The sequence below is a fragment of the Diabrotica undecimpunctata genome, chromosome 9 (genome assembly GCF_040954645.1).
Source record: "Diabrotica undecimpunctata isolate CICGRU chromosome 9, icDiaUnde3, whole genome shotgun sequence".
NCBI classification, from domain to species: domain Eukaryota; kingdom Metazoa; phylum Arthropoda; class Insecta; order Coleoptera; family Chrysomelidae; genus Diabrotica; species Diabrotica undecimpunctata.
Window position 1 is genome coordinate 20,133,248 of NC_092811.1, and position 21,116 is coordinate 20,154,363.

Consider the following 21,116-nt stretch of genomic DNA (forward strand, 5'->3'; position numbering starts at 1 on the left):
CTAAATGCTAGAATATGTGAATATTCGCGAATGCGAATACGAATATTCGTTACATCACTATTACTAACATTAAAAATCATGTTTTGTATAAAACTTAATGAGGTCGCTGGTTAAATGATATTCGATAAATAATAATAACGAAAAAATGAAATAATTTGTTTGTAAATCAATTAGCGAAAAATAGCAAATATAACTGTCAATAAATTAGGAAAATAACTGGTCTTACTCATTATTGATGTTTGTACAAAGAAAGACTTACCCTTTAAAATAATTGATGGATTCTTAGCCAAGGAGATATCCTGGAGGATGCCCGCCGACGCGGCTCTCTGGCACGAGAGCCAACAAACTTGGTCTGTTTCGTTCGATGTCTTGTTAGGAAGTGTTGTGAGATTGCAGGTCAGAAAAGAACCTCTGGCCGTTGGGTGGAAGAGGGTACATCAATAAATCACCCCATTGTATTGTGATTCAGAATGCGATAACTTAAACTAATTGAGACAGTAATACGAAACCATACACTTGTGTGCATATTTGTGACACAGAATACAAAGGAAGTCAAATTCTCCGCACTCAACATAATACATGAGACAACCAGTTTACAGGAAGCAATATATTTTACCAAAGTCGTTAGAATAGCATTGAATTAGATAACATTACAGCACCGTAACAGAAATATTAATAGTAAAAACATGAAAAGAAATAGTACATACTTTCCCAAACATTCTCCCGCGCCAAAAACGAATGTTTTTAAGAACAGCTGAAAGTATAAGTATAAAAAATAGACATGAAAAGATCGATATACTTAAAAAGAACTAAGTAAGAAAAACATATGAATTGACTAATAAGCTTCGGTCATATTTTGACCACAGAAGATTGTTGGATGTCATCTGACCCTGTGCTCAGATTAACAACGCGTACAATGTCATCAATTAGAGAGGAATAGCGTCGAATCAGTAGATTTTTTTCGACGGACTAAACTAGAAAGACTGTGTCATACACAATACCGTTGGCCCCTTTTTCTATAAGAATTCCGTGGGGTGCGAAAAGACAAGAAGAAGAATAGCGTCGAAATCTCGGCGTAATGATATTTCGACAAGCTCCACGGTAGGAAAATGCCAGTTTGGTGAAAATTCTAATAATTGTGCCAGTGATTAAACACTACTAACACAATCAGAGAGGTGTTGATTAGAAGGCATTTGATGCCGAGTAGAGTATGGTATCAGTTCTTGTATGTGTTTAGTACGATTGCCAATTTGGGGTAGAAAAATTAGCTCAAGAGAGCGCAATCGTCGATATCGGAATCGAAATATCGGAAGATCGGACGAACAACCCTTTGACAAAAGTGACTAGATCCGCCAGCAATATGGCTGCCAGTAGTTCCAATCTTGTCGAGACAGAGCGAGCATGAAAATTGGACTAGACTCGTTGACAAAAGTGACTAGATCCGTCAGCAGTATAGCTGTCAAGAGCTCCGATCTCGCGATATATGTTCCTGTATAAAAATAACTGGTATAAATAAATTTCCTGAAGCCGTTTAGTCCCAAAAAATACAAATATTTACATGAATAGTGAGAACCAGAACACAAAGCACGAAATAGACGAGGACATTAAATGTGTTTGTGAAGCAACTTAGAAATGTTGGTATTTGAAGAAGTGATTGTCTAAAGGAACAAGATGAATTTATGCGTTGGTTAACAAACGAAGCAAAACGCGAGACCGTGATTCGCTAACCGTGCAATTCGTCGTTTCGAAAGAGGTGGAATCAGGTCACGTACACAAGAATTATGTGGATTAACCAACGAGAAAAGTTCTTGAAGCCGTTTAGTCACAAAAAATACAAACATTTATATGACTGATAAGAACCGGAACACAAGACACATTTAACACCTTGATTAGTTACCTTAGGGTGCTTTGTGGCACTAATGAAACCACAAGTAACGGAGATTTTATCAAAATATTGAAATAAGACAGCGATTATCAAAAGCGAGTAGAAGAAGACAATAAATTGAATCGAAACAAGGTTGTGAGGTTTATGAAAATCTACCCTGGCTACGAATAATAATGAAGGCGTGTGGTTTTGATACTTGAATGCGTTTCATAGGCCTCCTTGAATCTAGAGAATGCTGAGTATGGCGCGAAAAGTTGCATTTGTTCATTTTGTTGAGCATTGTAAGATACAAGCACGAAAGAGAGGACAATGCAAACATAAACTAACAAATCAACACGAAGAGAATATCTAGATTTAAAGAAGTGAACGGTTTTAAACAAAATCAATTGCAAACAAGTAAGAACATCGATAAAAAGGTAAGTAACGAAAGGTATAGTAACAAAGAAAATCAAAAGATATGTGTTTAAGTTAACAAACAAGACGTACAGAATGAGTTGGAAAGTATTGTACAAGTAGAACAAAAATAATTCATAAAAATCAACACAAAAATAATGTAAATATGTAAATAAATCACAGTAAAACACAATAAATCGTAAATGTAATATATGTATAATTAATGTATGATATTAATCAAAATATAAATATGAAAGTATTTTACCTATTGAAATTATGAATTATAAAAATAGAAATAAATTTAAAAATTGCTGTGTAAATATGATCCAATTTAATTATGTAAATTAAATTTAAAAAGAATGCCGAAGGACCGATTTAAAGTTAAATTGAAAAGAAAAAAAACAATTAATTGAAATAAATTAATTGAAACACAATGAAATTAATTGAATCAAAGTCAAAAAAAATTATTATTTATCATCCGCGCTCGAAGTAACCAAATGTTTTGTATAAAACTTAATGAGGTCGCTGGTTAAATGATATTCGATAAATAATAATAACGAAAAAATGAAATAATTTGTTTGTAAATCATCTAGCGAAAAATAGCAAATATAACTGTCAATAAATTAGGAAAATAACTGGTCTTACTCATTATTGATGTTTGTACAAAAAAGACTTACCCTTTGAAATATTTGATGGATTCTTAGCCAAGGAGATCTCCTGGAGGATGCCCGCCGACGCGGCTCTCTGGCACGAGAGCCAACAAACTTGGTCTGTTTCGTTCGATGTCTTGTTAGGAAGTGTTGTGAGATTGCAGGTCAGAAAAGAACCTCTGGCCGTTGGGTGGAAGAGGGTACATCAATAAATCACCCCATTGTATTGTGATTCAGAATGCGATAACTTAAGCTAATTGAGACAGTAATACGAAACCATACACTTGTGTGCATATTTGTGACACAGAATACAAAGGAAGTCAAATTCTCCGCACTCAACATAATACATGAGACAACCAGTTTACAGGAAGCAATATATTTTACCAAAGTCGTTAGAATAGCATTGAATTAGATAACATTACAGCACCGTAACAGAAATATTAATAGTAAAAATATGAAAAGAAATAGTACATACTTTCCCAAAAAAATCATACTCACCGAAAATGAATTAATTTTAATACTTTTCACTGTTTTGTGTAAAACTTAAGAAGTCGCTGGTTAAATGAATTTAGAAATATTAATGGAGAAAAAATGCGATATTTTGACTGTAAATAAAAGTAGCAAAAATAGCAAATATTTAATTGTGAATAAATTACGAGAATTAACTAGTTTAAACTCATCACTGTTGATTTTACAAAGAACATAGACTTACCCTTTGGTACATTGTATGTTTAATCGTAGCCAGTGGACTCCATCTGAGGCGCAAAAAGAAGGGACGCTTCTTGTACGCTGTCTCGGTGGGAAGTGTTTCTTATGATGGCCAGAAAGAACCTTCTGGTCCGTTCTTAGGTGGTCAGCGGTTAGTGGGACAAGTGCCTCCCATAAATCAACGCTATTGTAATGCGCTTTTAAATGGCGACATAATTTCCAAATAACAAAAGAAAGTCAAATTCTTTGAACAGACTAAATGTGTTTAAGCCAGTTTGTTAATGAGATTTTACTGAATAATAGAAAACAATACATTTTAAGGAAAAGTCGTTAGAATATACCATTAAATTAGATCATATTATAGTACAGTAAAAAAAAGTAAAAAATGGAAAATATGACAATAAATACTACATACTTTCCCAAACATTTCCAAAATAGTCTTCTTTAGATTAGGGATTTTGAGAAATTTTCTGCATAATTTTTTGGATTGTTGAAAGCTCATTATCCAAGAAGAAACTGTCAACTATCCGACGAATCATATTCTTATGCTCATCTGTAACTGTATCGAAAACTTTGTTTCCTCTATAATATGCATTTGGTGGTCTAAATTCACCATTATTTTCACGATGTTCTTGTAAAACATTATACACTGATGACTTGGTGATACCGAAAATTCAAAAATATAATATTATTGTTGACATAATAATGCTAATAGTAACCTGTAACCTCAGGAGTAAATTTTACAATATTTTCCTCTTCTGCTAATCCTTGGGATGCTTTTTTTATAAGTAAGTGTTCATTATTACACCTTTTTCCGTTGTTCCAACAGTTAAATGTCTTTTTTTTATCTTTTTCTTGGAGATGAAACAGTGTTTACATCCATATTTAATAAATGTTACCCACACAATAATTAATACAAATTAATATACGTACACGTAAACTTTACAAATAATTTTTAGCACTGCCTGACTACATAACAAAATTTACCAGCCAGCGGAAGGGAAACACAAATAATGACGGTGTACAGTTTCTTAAAAGGTCTAGTTTCGTACGACTTGCCGATGCTTGCAATGAGTGATCATACGACCTTGGATTCCATCTCTTAAACTGCCCGAGTATAATAAATCTTTTAGTAAAAATGAAACGATAAAAAATACAGGTGTGTCATTTTGATTTCTTCCCCATAACCGTCAAAGGAATTTTAATATAAATTAATTGACCCCTATCTACAAAAAGTCTGATTTTAAATGTAAGGGTTGGTTTAAATTGTTTGTTTTGCGCGACGGATCTATGCAAGAGGTATTATGTATATAATCGTTTCTTATAATAGATATGAAAGGGTCATTTCTACTGATATGATAAAACTACCTATTGCGAACCATTGCTCTTTGTAGGAGCTATTATCAAATGCTGATTGTATCTTGATAAATGCTCACAGGGTCACTCTTAGCGTCCCAGAACGTCATATTACGTCAAGCCTATAAAGTGTCGTTTCCGTAAGGAATAGTGTGCTATATACCTGTTGTTTTTGATAGAATTGACCATAACATATCCCAGTTTAAAAACGAAGAGTTTGTCTAGGATAAAATATGATTGTAACGTCAGTAATGGTATAGTTGCTATAGTTATGAAAGAAAAGGAGAGACTAACAAGGAAGAAAAAACGCGCAGCAAGAAAGTTTCAGTTTATAATACAGTGGACTGGAGTATATGAGGCAAAAAAAGAATTAACTTGTGGAGAGAACATGATAAAGTACTACCACATGGGTTTTTCACCATGTCCTTCAAATATTCGTGGTTATTATGACTAAAACCTCTACCATACTAACATCCGATGCATTCTGAATGACGTATTTTGAAGATCTTCGTCCAATACGTAAAAAAAACAGAAAAGCGCACTCCCAATAATTGTAAAAACCGTATTTAAATGATGCAGAAACTTCACCGTTATCTTCATAGGTAATAAAGACAGCTGGGCTCAGATGCAATGGCCAAATTCATTTATTGTACGATACTTCCGTAATGTAGTTAAATCTTGTTTAGGCAATACACGAATTAATGCTCTAACCCTAATGCTAGAGAATAAAATTTTAGATTTTAAATTAACATGTTCTCTCTAGCATTTATTAAAAAAAAACATTTTATAATAAGTTTAAACTTCTCTATATATTTTACCAACAGACAAATTCTTGTCACGTCAGCAGTATATTTCTACCTTAAGCCCAACACATCTAGAAGTTAACGCGATTATGCGGGACACAAAGTCTTAGAATATATGACAAAAGCGTAGGTTTCTTGTTTTGTAATTGAACACTGTGTAAAATTTGATGCCTTCGGTTATATTAAAAGTACAAGGGTTTGTTGTAAAGGATTTTGTTGTTGTGTTGATTTATTTAGGAGGAAAATAATTTTAGCGGAGTAATTAGAATAACATCTGAAGGCGCTATAAAGGATAATGAAAGCCGTTTAGCCGAAAACAGATAAATTATTTTAATAGTTAAATTATTACAAAATGAACTCTATACATTTTCAAGAAACTTGATGGAGATGCCGTAAGAGAAATAGATAAAGACAATTATCCATTTTATTACGTGGGTATCTGGAAGACTTTTGTCCTTAAATGTCTTTAGATTTTCTTGTATCATGATTATAGTTTGTAATATGTTTTCAGATCAACCTTTTGATGTATCTTTAATATACAGGGTGGTCCTTAAGTAATTGTACAAAAGGAAACACTAGATTCTACACTTTAAAATATTACTATTTAAGTCAAATTGCTTTAATAAAATGTTGTTATTAAGAAAGATACAGGGTGTTAAAGTGCAAATTTAAAATTTTATTTTTCGCTATAACTTTCAAATTTGTAAACATCTATGTATAAAAATTTACAACTGGGTACTTTTATATATGAGAAATTTTAATTTGATTAACGTTTTAATATAGCTAATAGAGGGCGCCACATACGCTACATATGTTGCATAAATTTGCACTTAACTTTTTTGCCCTTTAAGTTACCTGTATTTGTGACAAAAAATATTAAAGATGCATTATTTTAACAAAAAAAAGGTGTACCTGTTAATAACTTCAAAACTCAACAGTTTTCGAGATAAGCGCATTTTAAAAATCAGGTGCATAATTCTGATTTAAGGCAATTACTCCTGGCAACGATGGAAAAGTAGACAAAAACAGTAATACTTTTGAATTTACAACTGGGTACTTTTATGTATGAGAAATTTTAATTTTATTAACGTTTTGATGTAGCTAATAGAGGGCGCCACATAAGCTACATATGTTGCATAAATTTGCACTTAACTTTTTTGCCCTTTAAGTTACCTGTATTTATGACAAAAAATATTAAAGATACATTATTTTAACAAAAAAAGGTGTACTTGTTAATAACTTCAAAACTCAGCAGTTTTCGAGATAAGCGCATTTTAAAAATCAGGTGCATAATTCTGATTTAAGGCAATTACTCCTGGCAACGAAGGAAAAGTAGACAAAAACAGTAATACTTCCGAATTTTGGTATAAAATACCTTTAACTAAAGATAATAGTTAGTTAACGAAATATTAAATACAATAAATATATCAGCAGGATAATTAATAATAGGATTTGACAAAATAACAGAATAATAGGATTTTACATCAAACATTTTAGGTTTTTGATCTCATATTAAATAGCATCATTGGTTCTAAAGAAACTGCTGCCGTATTTATTTCTTCCCATAGTTGGTTGCAAATGTTTATGGTATTCTTATAGACACGTTGTTTTAATGCGCCTCTTACACCAAAATCAAGCGGATTAAATGCTGGGCTACGTGGTGGCTATAATGTATGGATGTGTATGTATTATAGGATGAATATATTATTTTGGCTACATATCCAAATCTTATGGTATATTGTGGAACTACACCTTATTTGTCGCAGAGGTTAAATAATGTATTAAACTGTGATGTATCTCATTCATTGGTTACTTATATACACAGGGCATAACCTGTCGATGACATTACTTATTTATATGATTAAAATACAGCTTACGAGTAACTATAATTACATCTCGAACAAATGGACTATTATGATTTACTAACGAACTAATATTATGCTGAACTAAATTGCCTGTGTGTGTGTACTGTGTAATGAATAATAAGTATTCTTTTGGGATTTTTTATGAATTAAATAATTATATCAAAATCTCACCACATTGCCAAGGAATATGACTAAAACGACAAATTCAACGTTCAGAAAAGTTGTATTTAGGTATGTTCTCCCTGCCTTCTCTTTAGAATATGGAGGTATACCATCTTGCATAAATCACATATTTTGGGTTTTTAGCATTTTACAATAAAGAAAAAGTTATACAACTCCAGTATAGAAACTTAGAGAAAAGCGATAGAAAAAGGAAATTGTAAACATAATGACGGCCAACGTCTGAATACGGACACTACACCTAAAGAAGAAGATGAAGAATCTTTTCTCCAATAAGACATTTAGCAGCCATAACAAAGTCTTTTGTGATGTAACATTATCATCTTTGAGTTGTTTTCATAAAAATAAACTATGAATTATGCTTATCTACATATATTCGGTGCTTTACCGCACACATATTATTATGCAGCTGACTTAAATGCGATTATCTCGAAAACGGATGAATTTTGAGGTTACTAACAAAAATAATCTATATTTAATATTTTTTAACACAAATAGAGCTGACTTAAAGAGCAAAAAAGTTACGCGCAAATTTATGCCACACATGTGACATATGTGGCGCCCTCTATCAGTTACATTAAAGTATGTATAAAATTATAATTTATCCTACTTAAAAGCATCCAATTGTAAATTTTTGTCTAAAAATATTTACAAACGTAAAAGTTATAGCGAAAATTAAAATTTTTAATTTCCACTTTAACACCCTGTATCTTTCTTAATATCAACATTTTATTAAAGCAAGTTAACTTAAATCGTAATATTTTAAAGTGCAGAATCTACGGTTTCTGTTTGTAGCATTACTTAAGGACCAACCTGTATATTTGACTAGACTGTCATGACCATATCGAAGATGATCTGTACTTATTTGAAGATGGACATAAACAAAACAGACTCTAAACTAAACCGCATACTTGCACGTGTACGAGACGAATGACTAATATTTTTAACTGTGCGGCGTATAGCGACCGCGCAGAAAGACTTACAACGTTTTTGCAGTGTTTCACATGGTCTTTCAGCGTTTTTGTCGTGGATGAGATTATTTGTGGATTAGTCTGTGAATAACTCTTAGACTTTCAGCGATACTGCCAAGCAGCCCAGGCGATTCGAATCTACTTTTTACAAGTAGTTTTTTGGTACAATATTCCCTTTTACCATAAAAATTGACTTTCATCGTTTTTGCTGTGTAGGCTTCATTTCTTTTGCCTTTAATCTTTGTATTTTTCTTGTTTCTTTTCTTTGCTTGTGATTAACCACTTCAATCTTGTTTTATTCTTTTCTTCCACTGCTAATTGTTGCCGAGAGGGGGCGTTTGGGCCTGTAGGACCCATCGCCGGCTCTGCGGACTTTTTCCTGTCCTCGGAATTAGACCGGGTGTTGACCATCTTTGCTTGTCACTGATAAAATGGTTTAATACTTCTACTGGTATAAAATAACGGTTACCGTGACAAGTATCTGTTATAGGTAACAGTTCCAAGGAGCAGTTACAAAATAACAGATCAAAAATAGAAAACAGAACAGGTAAAATAGTCTAAATATTCCTTGACTTACGGAAGGAATAACTTAGTAAACAAGAAAAATAAAATGGTATAAAAGTACAAGTGCAAAGAAAATGTTTCTAAGTGTTTCTTGACTTACGGAAGAAACAACTTAGGACAGAAATACAGATAAATGAAATATGTAAATATGAAACAAGGTATGGAAATATTTCTAAGTGTTTCTTGACTTACGGAAGAAACAACTTAGAGTGAAAATAAACAAGAGAATCAAATATGGAAAAATAAGAATACAAATACTTATAAGTGTTTCTTGACTTACGGAAGAAACGACTTACAAATACGAAAAATCAAATACAGAAAAGATGTGGAAATATTGCTAAGTGTTTCTTGACTTACGGAAGAAACAACTTAGCATAAAATAGAAAATGAAAGAGACAAATGTATTAAGTATTTTCTTAACTTAAGGAAGAAAATATCTTAAATAAAATATCGGAAATAATAATGCAACAATGATTATGAAAATATTTCTAAGTGTTCTTTTGACTTACCGGAAAAGAATGGCTTAGACGCACAATTAAAATAACAAGTCAAATATTCAGAGAAATATTTCTAAGAGTTCTTTGACTTACCGGAAAGAACTACTTAGGCAAAGTACAAATCAAAATATAAAATAGAAAAAGCAAGATAAATATTTCTAAGTGTTCTTAACTTACGGAAGAACAACAACAAGAACAACAAGACACAAAATACAAGAAAAATAAACAATCAAAATAATCAAATAAAATATCAAACAATCAGTACATGAACAAATATAGATCAATGTATTATTCTAACCTGAAAAGGTCTGAATATACAATAATGCTAAAATAAAAAGGTATACAGAAAATCAGAAATAAAACAATAACTTAGTTGGAACAATAATAGCACCGACTAGGTCTACAGTAGAAGAGGCAAGCTCGACTGATCGATGAGAGAAAATCCACCTGCTTTTATGTAAAACAAATCCTTTGTTTTACGTAGCGAAAGTGGAATTTCCCTGCATCGAATCAATTAGAAATTTGGATTTGGCCAAACTTGGAATTCCCAAGTATTTTGACCGATATCCAAATTCCTTGATGCGTCCGGCACGGCTGTCAGCTATCGGCTGACACGCCTCCGGAGGACATAATTAGCACTCACCGTGCTAATTTTTTTAAAGCTTATTTCTTCTTTTATTTTGCATTTTGTCAACCACTTTCTCTGTTACATTGTTTATTCCTTGTTTGATTTTTTTCCACTCTTCCTCCATTTGTTGTTTTTTAAACTGCATCTCTGTATTTACTTCTTGTACAAATCTTCTTCTTACCTTTCTCTTTCAATTTAGCTACGTCCCATTTTCTCTGTTTATACTCACCCTTAAAAATATTAAAAGACATCAAAGAATCTCTACAATAGACAAAAGAAAACATAAAGAACCTAAAGTAAAAGAATGCCTCCAACATGAACTGCATGTGAACTGCAACAAATTGAACACAAACACCAATGATATTGACGAGTACTGGAATCGACTAAAAGATTGTCTAATGGAACCCTGTAAAGAAATATTAAAGACTTCCTCAAGGAGAAAAGAGGAATGGATGAATGACGAGATACTCAATATGATGGAACAACGGACACAATTTAAAAATAAGGATAACAATAAATACAGAGAGATAAACCACGAGATTAGAAAGACGATAAAGCAGGCAAAAGAAAAATACTTTAAAGAGTAATGCAAAGAGATCGAAGACCTTCAAAATAAATATGATCTGTTTAACCTACACAAAAAAGTCAAAGAACTGGCAGGACTAAGAAAACAAAATCCCACTTGTGCAATTCTGGATAGACACGGTACTGCTATAATACATACGGAGGAGAAAATACAAAGATGGGCAGAATATATCGATGAATTGTTCGATGATGAAAGAGGAGATCTGGAGCACATAGAACTTACGTCAGAAGAAATAGGTCCATATATTACAAAAGAAGAAATATTGCACGCATTAAAAACAATGAAGAGCGGGAAAAGCCCTGGACCTGATATGCTTCCTATAGAAATCCTAAAAATTCTAGATGAGAAGCACATTGATGTTTTAGTGACACTCTTGAACCAAATTTATAGTTCAAGCGTATTACCCAAAGAGTGGTTAACATCTATTTTTATTTGTCTCCCTAAAAAGAAAAACGCAAGAGAATGCAGCGATTACCGCACCATTAGCTTAATGTCTCATACGCTAAAGTTACTACTTAAAGTCATCCATAACCGAATATATCACAAACTGGACATAGACGTTAATAATACACAATTTGGTTTTCGCAAAGGCCTAGGAACACGTGAAGCTCTTTTTTTACTTAATATACTAATACAAAGATGCCTGGACGTCAATCAAGATATATACGCATGTTTTATTGACTATAATAAAGCATTCGATAAAGTACGAAATAAACATTTAATGAATGTCCTGAAATCAAAGAAGATTGACTGCAACGACCTCAGGATCATATCAAATTTATACTATAAACAGCGAGCAAAAGTACGTGTTAACGAACAGCTGTCAGAAGAAATTGAAATTAGATGTGGAGTGAGACAGGGATGCGTATTGTCGCCAATCCTTTTCAATGCCTACTCCGAAGAGGTCCTGAAAAAGGCTCTTGAGGGTGAAACAGCTGGAATAAAGGTAAATGGAGTTCCCATTAACAACATTAGATATGTGGACGACACTGTAATCTTAGCCGAAAACATTGAAGATCTTCAGAGACTGGTGACCAGAATAGTAGAGTATGGAAAAGAGTATGGTCTAACAATGAATGTCAAGAAGACGAAATTTATGAGAATATTGAGAACTCAAAGAAATAACGAGAATCTTCTAATAAACGAAACCAACGTCGAACAAGTGGACAAATATGCATACCTGGGAACAATGATTAACTCCACAAATGATTACAATCAGGAGATAAAAATAAGAATAGAAAAGGCTAGAGCAAATTTCAACAAAATGAGAAGAGTTCTATGTACCAGGGATTTAAAACTGGAACTAAGAGTTAGGTAGGCGAGGTGCTATGTTTTTTCGACCTTATTTTATGGAATGGAATCTTGGACCTTGAATGCGACATCAATGAAAAAACTGGAATCATTTGAGCTGTGGGTGTACAGAAGAATTCTGAAAATATCATGGACAGAACACGTCCCAAACAAAGAGGTTCTGGGAAGGATGAACAAAGAAATGGAAATTTTAAATTCAATAAAAACAAGAAAATTAGAATATCTCGGACATATTACACGTGGGGAGAAATACACCTTGCTCCAACTGATTATGCAGGGAAAGATCCAAAGAAAGAGAAGCATAGGGAGGCGTAGAATGTCATGGCTGCGCAACCTGAGAGAGTGGTACGGATGTACATCAAATGAACTTTTCAGAGCAGATGTCTTAAAAGTCCGAATAGCTATGATGATTGCCGACCTCCGCCGCGGAGATGGCACTTGAAGAAGAAGATTTTCTCTGTGTTTTTTGCGTTTCATTCTTTGTTGTGTTTGTACATTTTGTAATCCTAGCATTTAGACCCAATCGATGTTGGCCCCTCTGTGAGATCTAACATCATTTATCGATTGTTTGTGTGTCTTTTTAATCAGTAGGTACGTGGTCTATTTGATTTCCCTCCAGACTTCCTGGTCTCATTCATGTTTTTTTGTGTATATCTTTGTGTTTATATCTCGTGCTACGTATGTCCATGTTTGATGCCGTTGCTAAATTACACATAGTCTTTCTCCATTATTGTTTCTTGTGTTATGTATTGAGCTTGCACCTGCAATCTCTCTAAAGCAATTTTCTTTGCCTAGTTGGTTGTTGAAATCTCCTATAAGTATTCTTCTAGTGTTTCATAGAACTGCTGTTTTGTCAAGTCATCAAGTATTATTGTTATGCTAAAACACGTTTTTTTAAGAACAAATTAAAAATATTATAAAGATATTTTTTATAGTGAACATATATCTGTTTTTGTTAGAATATACCTACGTAAATATTATGCTACAATAGATTATAATAACGACCTTAATATATATTCTAGAAAACAGTGTCAATAAAATATTGAGTCATATATTTTCAAGTTAAACTAACAATTACGTTCATTTTAAAAAGCCATAATCAAAACGGCATTACATCTACCTATACTTAGAACCTGACGACCCAATTATTTGCTTATTGTTCCTAAAGTAGGTCAGCCAATTTTATAAAGTATGTTATTTTCAATTGTAAACAAACGTTTTGTAGTACGGTGCCCTTTTTTATTTTATATAAAGAACAAATTGGTTTCTGAACTAATAATGCTAGAAATATAGCTGTTATTAAATCATATAACGTTATTTTTAAAAGAATATATTATTTAAATTATAAGGTAATAATTTCTTTGATATTTTGCGTTTTATTGCTACGATTTTAGTTATTTCGTCGTAAGAATAATTGTAGCACTTTTTCGACCTATATGTATGGTCGGCCAACCTCATCTTTCCTACCTGCTTTATAATCGAAGCAAGCTCATCCATGCTATTTTGAGTTATTTATTTTTTGTATCAGTAAAATTTATTATATTGTTATTAGCGGTACAATAGTGCGTTTCCTTTAATAACGAAATTTGTGTTGTTATAAATAGTTCCGTCAAGAAACATACCAGAACTGTATATCAGGGGTCTATATTTCTTCTTCTTCAGCCTGTATTTGTCCACTGCTGGACATAGGCCTCTTCCATTTTCTTCCATTAATTTCTACTCTTGGCAATTTTCATACACCGCTTGTCCGCGACTTGTTTGATATTATCTGCCCACCTCTTCTATGGTCTGCCTACTCCTCGCCTGTTCTCTCTTGGTCTCCAGTTTGTTAATCTCTGTGTCCATTTTTAGGGATTATCTCGGGCAATATGTCCGACCCATTGCCACTGGAGCCTTGCTATACGTTCTGCGACATCAGTAACCTTTGTTCTTTCACCAATGTCAATATTTCGAATCCTGTCTCTCAAACTAATTCCTAGCATGGTCTTCTTCATCGCTCTTTAGGTTGTACTGAGCTGCTCTAAGGTTTTCTTTGTAAAAGCCATGGTCTCCAGTCCATATGTAGTTACAGGCAAGATACATTTGTCATTCTACGTTTTAGATACATTGGTATATCTTTATTATTCAAGATAAAGCTTAACTTGCCACAAAGGTACCTAAGACAATTAAATGCGTCTTTTTATTTCGGGTATTTGGTTTTCTTTGCCGATTTTAATGGTATGTCCAAGATATATATATAGTGGTCTACATTTTCAAGACTGACGTTGTTAATAATAATAGTTTGTAAATTACTTATTATTTTTGTTTTCTGAAGGTTCATTTTAAGACCTATTTTATTTGACTGCTGATTAAATTTATTGAGCATTTGCTCCAGTTCCTTGATATCTGTACTAAATAATACTATGTCGTCCACAAACCTCAAATGATTCAACCGTACACCATCAATGTTTAGACCTTCTTGCTACCAGTCGAGCCGTTTGAATACATTTTGAATACATGATAAGGTAAAAAGCTTTGGTAAAATAGTATCATCTTGTCTAATACCTTTACCAAGACGCATTTTTTCAGTTTTTTTGTCTTTATTGATTTTGATGTGGAATGTGGCCAGTTCATAAATGTTTTTAATAAGTGTAGTGTACCGTGACTCTATTCGAGCATCCCTTGAATGGAATGACAAAAAGGACCAAATTTCAATACTATCGAAAGTTTTGTGAAAGTCAATAAATGCCATATGTATAGGTACGTTATATTATGTGGTTTTTTCTACCAGTGTTCTGATGATTTGTAAATGATCATTAGTACCAAACATTTTTCTAAATCCCGCCTGTTCAACCGGTTGATATAAATAAAGTTTTTGTGTTATGCGCTTGGTTATTATTCCTGTTAGCAATTTGTATAAGTGTGACAACAAACTTATAGGTCTGTAGGTTTCAATATTAGTAGTGTCTTCTTTCTTGAGTAAAAGTATTATTTCGGCGTTTTCCCACAGACTGGCTATTAGTTTTTCTGTTAGACACTTATTCAACACAACTTCCACAACCTCTACAACGATATTGCCGCCCATTTTTAACATTTCAGACGTTATACGATCCTCACCAGGAGTTTTTTTATTTGCTGTCAGGCATGTCTAATTTCCGAAGAAATTATTTTAGGAAGAGTTTCCGAGCCGCCGTTTAGAATTGTTCTATGGTTTGTTCCGGGGTTCTGTATAGTAGATGTATACCGATTCTCACAGAACGTTTGTATTTCCTTGATTACTTGAGTTTTTTGCGTCACCGTATTCCTCTGTTGGTTTTTGATTTTAGTTATCTTTGATTTTTCTTTAGATAAATTTAATTTCAATACTCTCACGTTTCTATTGTTTTCGATGGTTTGCAATATTTGTTTTGTTTGATAGCCGTCGCAAGTCTGACCTTATGCTCTTTTTAATTTTATTGTTGATAGCCTTATACTCTGGTAATTATTTCGATGTTCTTCTTCTTTCCTATATTAAATCCAGTGTTGTTTGTTTCAATTTCGTTTTTCTCGGATTTTACCACAGATCTTTTTTGCAGTTGATGTTATGTCATTCGTTAATTTTTGTGTTATTTGATTTATATCTTTCGTGTTGAATAGTGGTAGAGGTTCTAGTTTCTTTTTTTTTCACTTTAATATTCCTCTTGATTCATTTCGAGTGCTTGTATGTTTAGTAATTTATCCTGTGTTAATAATTTTCTTCTATCAAATTTCGTATTTACTTCTATTCGCACCCTTACTAATCGATGATCACTACCTGTGTTGACAGAATTTAATACAGTAACATCTTTAGCAATGTTTTTGAAGTTAGAAAGTATAAAGTCAATTTCATTTTTCACTTTGCCGTCTGGGCTGTGCCACGTCCATTTTATCTGCATCTTTTTCTTGTAGAATGTGTTTAAGCAGAATAGTTTTTCTTTGCTGAGAAAATTTTTAGTAGAGTCTTTTCTTCGCCTTCAAGCCTTGCCTCGCGTAAGCCTACTATGTCTTAGGTTTTTTATGGTCTTAGGTTTTTCTTGCAACTCTTCTAGATTATGTTCTATCCTCATCGTTCTGATGTTGTATGTTCCGATGTGCATTCTGTGTGTACTAAGCGAATTCTTGCCTGGCCAGATTCCACGAGGCAGACTCTTTGGGTGTGGAATTTGGCATAACATGATCCACCCACCTAGGGACAGTTTCCGTTCGTTTTAGTATTCGCCATGTTTGTATAGTTGGAAGGATGAGTAGCCTTAAAACACCACGCTGGCTAGACGGGTTGGTGACTTTTAAATCAGGCGCCCGCTCTGGGTCAGACGCTACTATTTTGATTCTATATTAACCCTATAATCGAGGGTTGGCACTTCCGCCATCTGCACCGTACCGAAGCTCCGCTTCTCCGCCGTGTCTGCCGTTGTGGACTTTATCCGTAACCTTGGACAAGGGATCCTAACCAGGTGCTAGTTTACCGGGTCAGTAAAGTCCCGGAATTTGCGGAGGGCAGGGATTGATTTATTTTTCCTGATACGACTATCTTTAAGAATTTAAAGAGTTTCTACCCGGTACCCGCCCTACATTTAACCCAGGGAAATAAGCTTTTTTCGTGACACTCATCCGGCCAGGCAATCGACAGTTGTTTGGAGTAGTATGGACCTCTATAACAAGAACCTATATGTCTCCTGAAGTCGATTTTTTGGACTTCAGCAAAAAGTAAAGCATTTGCAACAAATTTGTAGAATAACAAACTTATAAGACCTAATATAAATACCTTCAAAATGGCGTTTTTTAAACGTTCCTATCCTTATTTGTTGCTTAGAAAGTTGCAAAATAAGTCAAAAATTTAAAAATAAATTTTGTAAATATTTTATTTATGATAGATTTTATGAAAAAAAAAAACAAATTATCCTGTTCAATTCTTTTTACATTAAAGTACTGACTAATATTTCTTTAAAAATAAAAAATCTTAAAGAAAAATATTTTCCTTAATGGAAAAATCATTTCAATGAGAAAATTTTCAAATTATAAAAAAAATATTTTTTTGCTTCAAAATTACTTTCTTTTAATAATTTGAATTATTCTAAGACGTTATTCTTGTTTTTTTTTTTCGTAAAATATTTACTTTAAACTTAAAATGCAAATAAACAATTAAAAATGCCGAAAATGACAATCTTGAGCATTTTTAAACGAATTGGCTTAAGCTTTCATCTTGTATTTTTTGTTTTTGTTTTACATTTGATGTTTAATCTATTAAAAAATGGCCTTGAGAAACCGGCTTTCACCTCTTTAATTCAGCTCTTAAACTGTTATTTTTACTAACTTATGCTTGGTTTTATAGCCACTTTTCATCGACGTCCAAATTGGTATAACATAGCACGAAATTAATTACTTAATCTAGTAGATAACGGAGAGTTGCCACTTTAAAAAAAAGTTTTGATTTTCATCCCAAAGACGGTATCTGACATTACATCTGACAACTGAAATTAAATCTATAATTCAAAAATATCTATATTATTCTATCAATTTTTTATCCTTATATATTTGTGCCTAAATATTAACCTATAATTTACATATTTTATAGGTATCTGTCCTTTTAATATTGTTTCAGATAACCCACTAGTTAAGTTATTTCCCGCTATTTAAACTTTTTAATACAAAAAAATGTTTATATTACTGAAAAATTCAATAAAACAATTCTACTAATTCTCATCAGGACATTGCCTTGTTCTTTATTTACCATGAAACTGGGACAGTTATTTTTAGAAACAACAATTACAACCCCTTGTTAGGTTCACTTGATACCTAGAAATTTTCATGCGTAAATTCCACGACATAGTCGTCTGTGCCGTAGGAAGGGTTAATGCTTTGGGCACATCAGTATCAGACAGAGACAAGGCTGTCAACCCTATTGCGGCATACCGCAGTCTTTCTTCCTGGTGCACGATATCGTATTTGCATAGAAAAAAAGTACAATAACAATAAATAATTGCATTGCAGGTTTTTATCGTTTAAATTTTACGGTTACATCCATTTTTAATGTAACGTTTTTTTTTTTTTTTTTTTTTTTATTTAAACAAATATACCCGCATCAACCACTAAGGGTTATTAGCGGGGGGACATACACAAACAGTAAGATACATATTGTTGCATAAAAAAAAATATTTTTTACAATCTGGTATATAGTTTAGTCATTTTAAGATAACTTAATAAAGACTGTAAATTTGACGTTAGTATACTTTTTAAATTATCACTAAGGGCACACGCGATTCTTTCGTTCTGGTACACTGGACACTCAACAATTATATGTTTCACTGACAACTGAGTATTGCACTTGGTACACAACGGAGCAGCCTCCTGGTTGAAGATATGCTTGTGTGTAAGGAAAGTATGTCCTATTCGGAGTCGGTTAATGATGACTTGGTCTTTTCTATTATTTGGTAAGATGAGTTTGGTTCCTACTTGACTTAGACATTCTTTGAGTTTATTAGCAGTGTGATCCCAAGTAGTTTGCCACGCTCTGTATACGTGGGCTTTGATATTTACTTTGTGATCAGTCCAAGGCATTTGATTTATGATAGCAATACTTTGGTCGGTGGTTGCATTGCTTGCCAGAGAGTCCACTTCCTCATTACCACTTATTCCCATATGGGAAGGTACCCAGATAAAGGAAATATCTTTTTGTTGAGTCTGTAGATAAGATAACTCTTCTTTGATCTTGAGAAGTATGGCGTGAGTTGTATATAGCTGTTTTATTCCAAGTAATGCGCTCATTGAATCGGTGATGATAACAAATTTGCTTTCATTGATAGAACAACATTTTTTCACGGCCTGATGAATTGCCGTAAGTTCTCCGGTATATATACAACAATTTGTTGGGATTCGTATGGTAGACTTGACGTTTTCGTAGATGTAGGCTGCAGCATGTCCTTCATGACATTTGGAAGCATCAGTGAAGATTTGATGGGTTGTTGGGTATTTGGATATTACATTTTTATAAGCTTGCTGTATAAGGAAAGGATGTGTGGAATGTTTCGGGAGTTCTTTTAAAGACGTGTCTATTTTTGGATGTTTAATCATCCAAGGAGGAACATTTACATGAATAGGCATAGTAAGACTGAACTGTTCTAAATTAAGACCAATACGTTTTATTCGTTCGGGAAATGGTAGTTTTTTTATTGCAATGTTTCTGTAAAGATCGGACGTTATATTTGTTCTGCAAAGTATTGTTGAGTAGGTTACGTTGCTGTTGTTTGCTGAAATTCTGGCAACGTAATTTAGTGATAGGAGTTGCCTTCGTTGGCTTAAGGACAGTTCATTAGCCAAAACTTGTAAGCTACTTACTGGACTAGTTCTTGTGGCACCTAAAACTAATCTCAAGCACATATTTTGAATGTAGTCAAGTTTTTTTAAAGATGTTTTGTTAGCAGTATCGTAGCATAAACAGCCGTAGTCTAGTTTACTTCGTATTAGTGATCTATATAGAGTAAGTAAGGTTGTTGTATCTGCCCCCCAAGAGGTATTTGACAGCATCTTTAGTAGATTAATTCTGGATTGGCAAGAACGTTGCAGATTGGTGATGTGGGTTTCCCAGTTTAAGTTACGTTCAAAAGAAAGTCCTAAGAAATTTATTTCTTCTGCTTGTTTCAAAACAACTCCATTTAGTGTTAATTGAACATTAGGATAATTTTTTCTTTTGCTAAAAATTAAATAACGTGTCTTTTCACTAGAGAATATAAAACCCGTGTTTTGCGACCAGCTTTCAATTGTGTGTAAGGTAGTTTGCAGTATATGTGTTCCCAGAGTTACATTGTTTGTTCTTAGATAAATGACTAAGTCATCTGCATATAGGCTAGTAAATACAGGTAGTTTTATTTGATGTATAATACTATTTATTGCAACTAGAAAAAGAGTAGGACTTAGAGTAGATCCTTGTGGAGTGCCGTTTTGAAGTACTCGTCTGGAGGATGTAAATCCATTGGTTCTGACTCGAAAAGTTCGTGTTTCTAGAAAATTCTTAATAAAGGACAACATGTGCCCTTGAACATCCCATTCTTGAAGTGTTTTTAGTATAAGATGTCTCCATGTTGTGTCAAACGCTTTTCTTATGTCAAAAAACACGGCAATAAGTTTTTGGTTGTGCAGAAAGGATTCATGTATACTTGATTCAAGTGTTATTAGATTGTCTGTTGTGGATCTACCCGTACGAAATCCACTTTGTCTGATACTTATTAGGTTATTGTTTTCGAGGTACCATTTAAGACGATAATTAAGGATTTTTTCTAAAAGTTTGCAGGTACAACACGTAAGTGATATTGGACGATAGGAATTTGGATCGTCTTTTGGTTTATTATATTTAAGGATTGGAATTATAGTTGCTTGCGACCATAGATCAGGAAAGTCATGATGAATAAAAATATTATTAAAAATATCAACTAATATTAGCTTTGCATTCAGAGGAAGATTTCGTAAGAAAAGAGGGTGGATATCATCAGGTCCTGGACTCGAATTTTTAGCACTTAAACAAAATTCTAATTCTTGAAGACTTACTGGTTTGTTTATTGGATTGCCACTCTCTGTGATTTGTATATTTGAAGACTCCGTTAGTTTTTTGTGCTCTAGAAAGGATAGGCTGTAATTAGAATCACTAGAATTACGTTCGTATATATCTGCTAGTATTTCTGGAATATCTTCTTTGTTTGAATGCATTTGGTTATTATATGATAGAGTA

General features: G+C 33.1%; 1 protein-coding gene across 1 annotated transcript in view; it reads left to right on the plus strand.

The window, feature by feature from the left end:
- SLO2 (slowpoke 2) overlaps nucleotides 1–21,116 on the plus strand; it is a 377,835-nt gene that overhangs the window by 17,170 nt on the left and 339,549 nt on the right. The window lies entirely within an intron of this gene.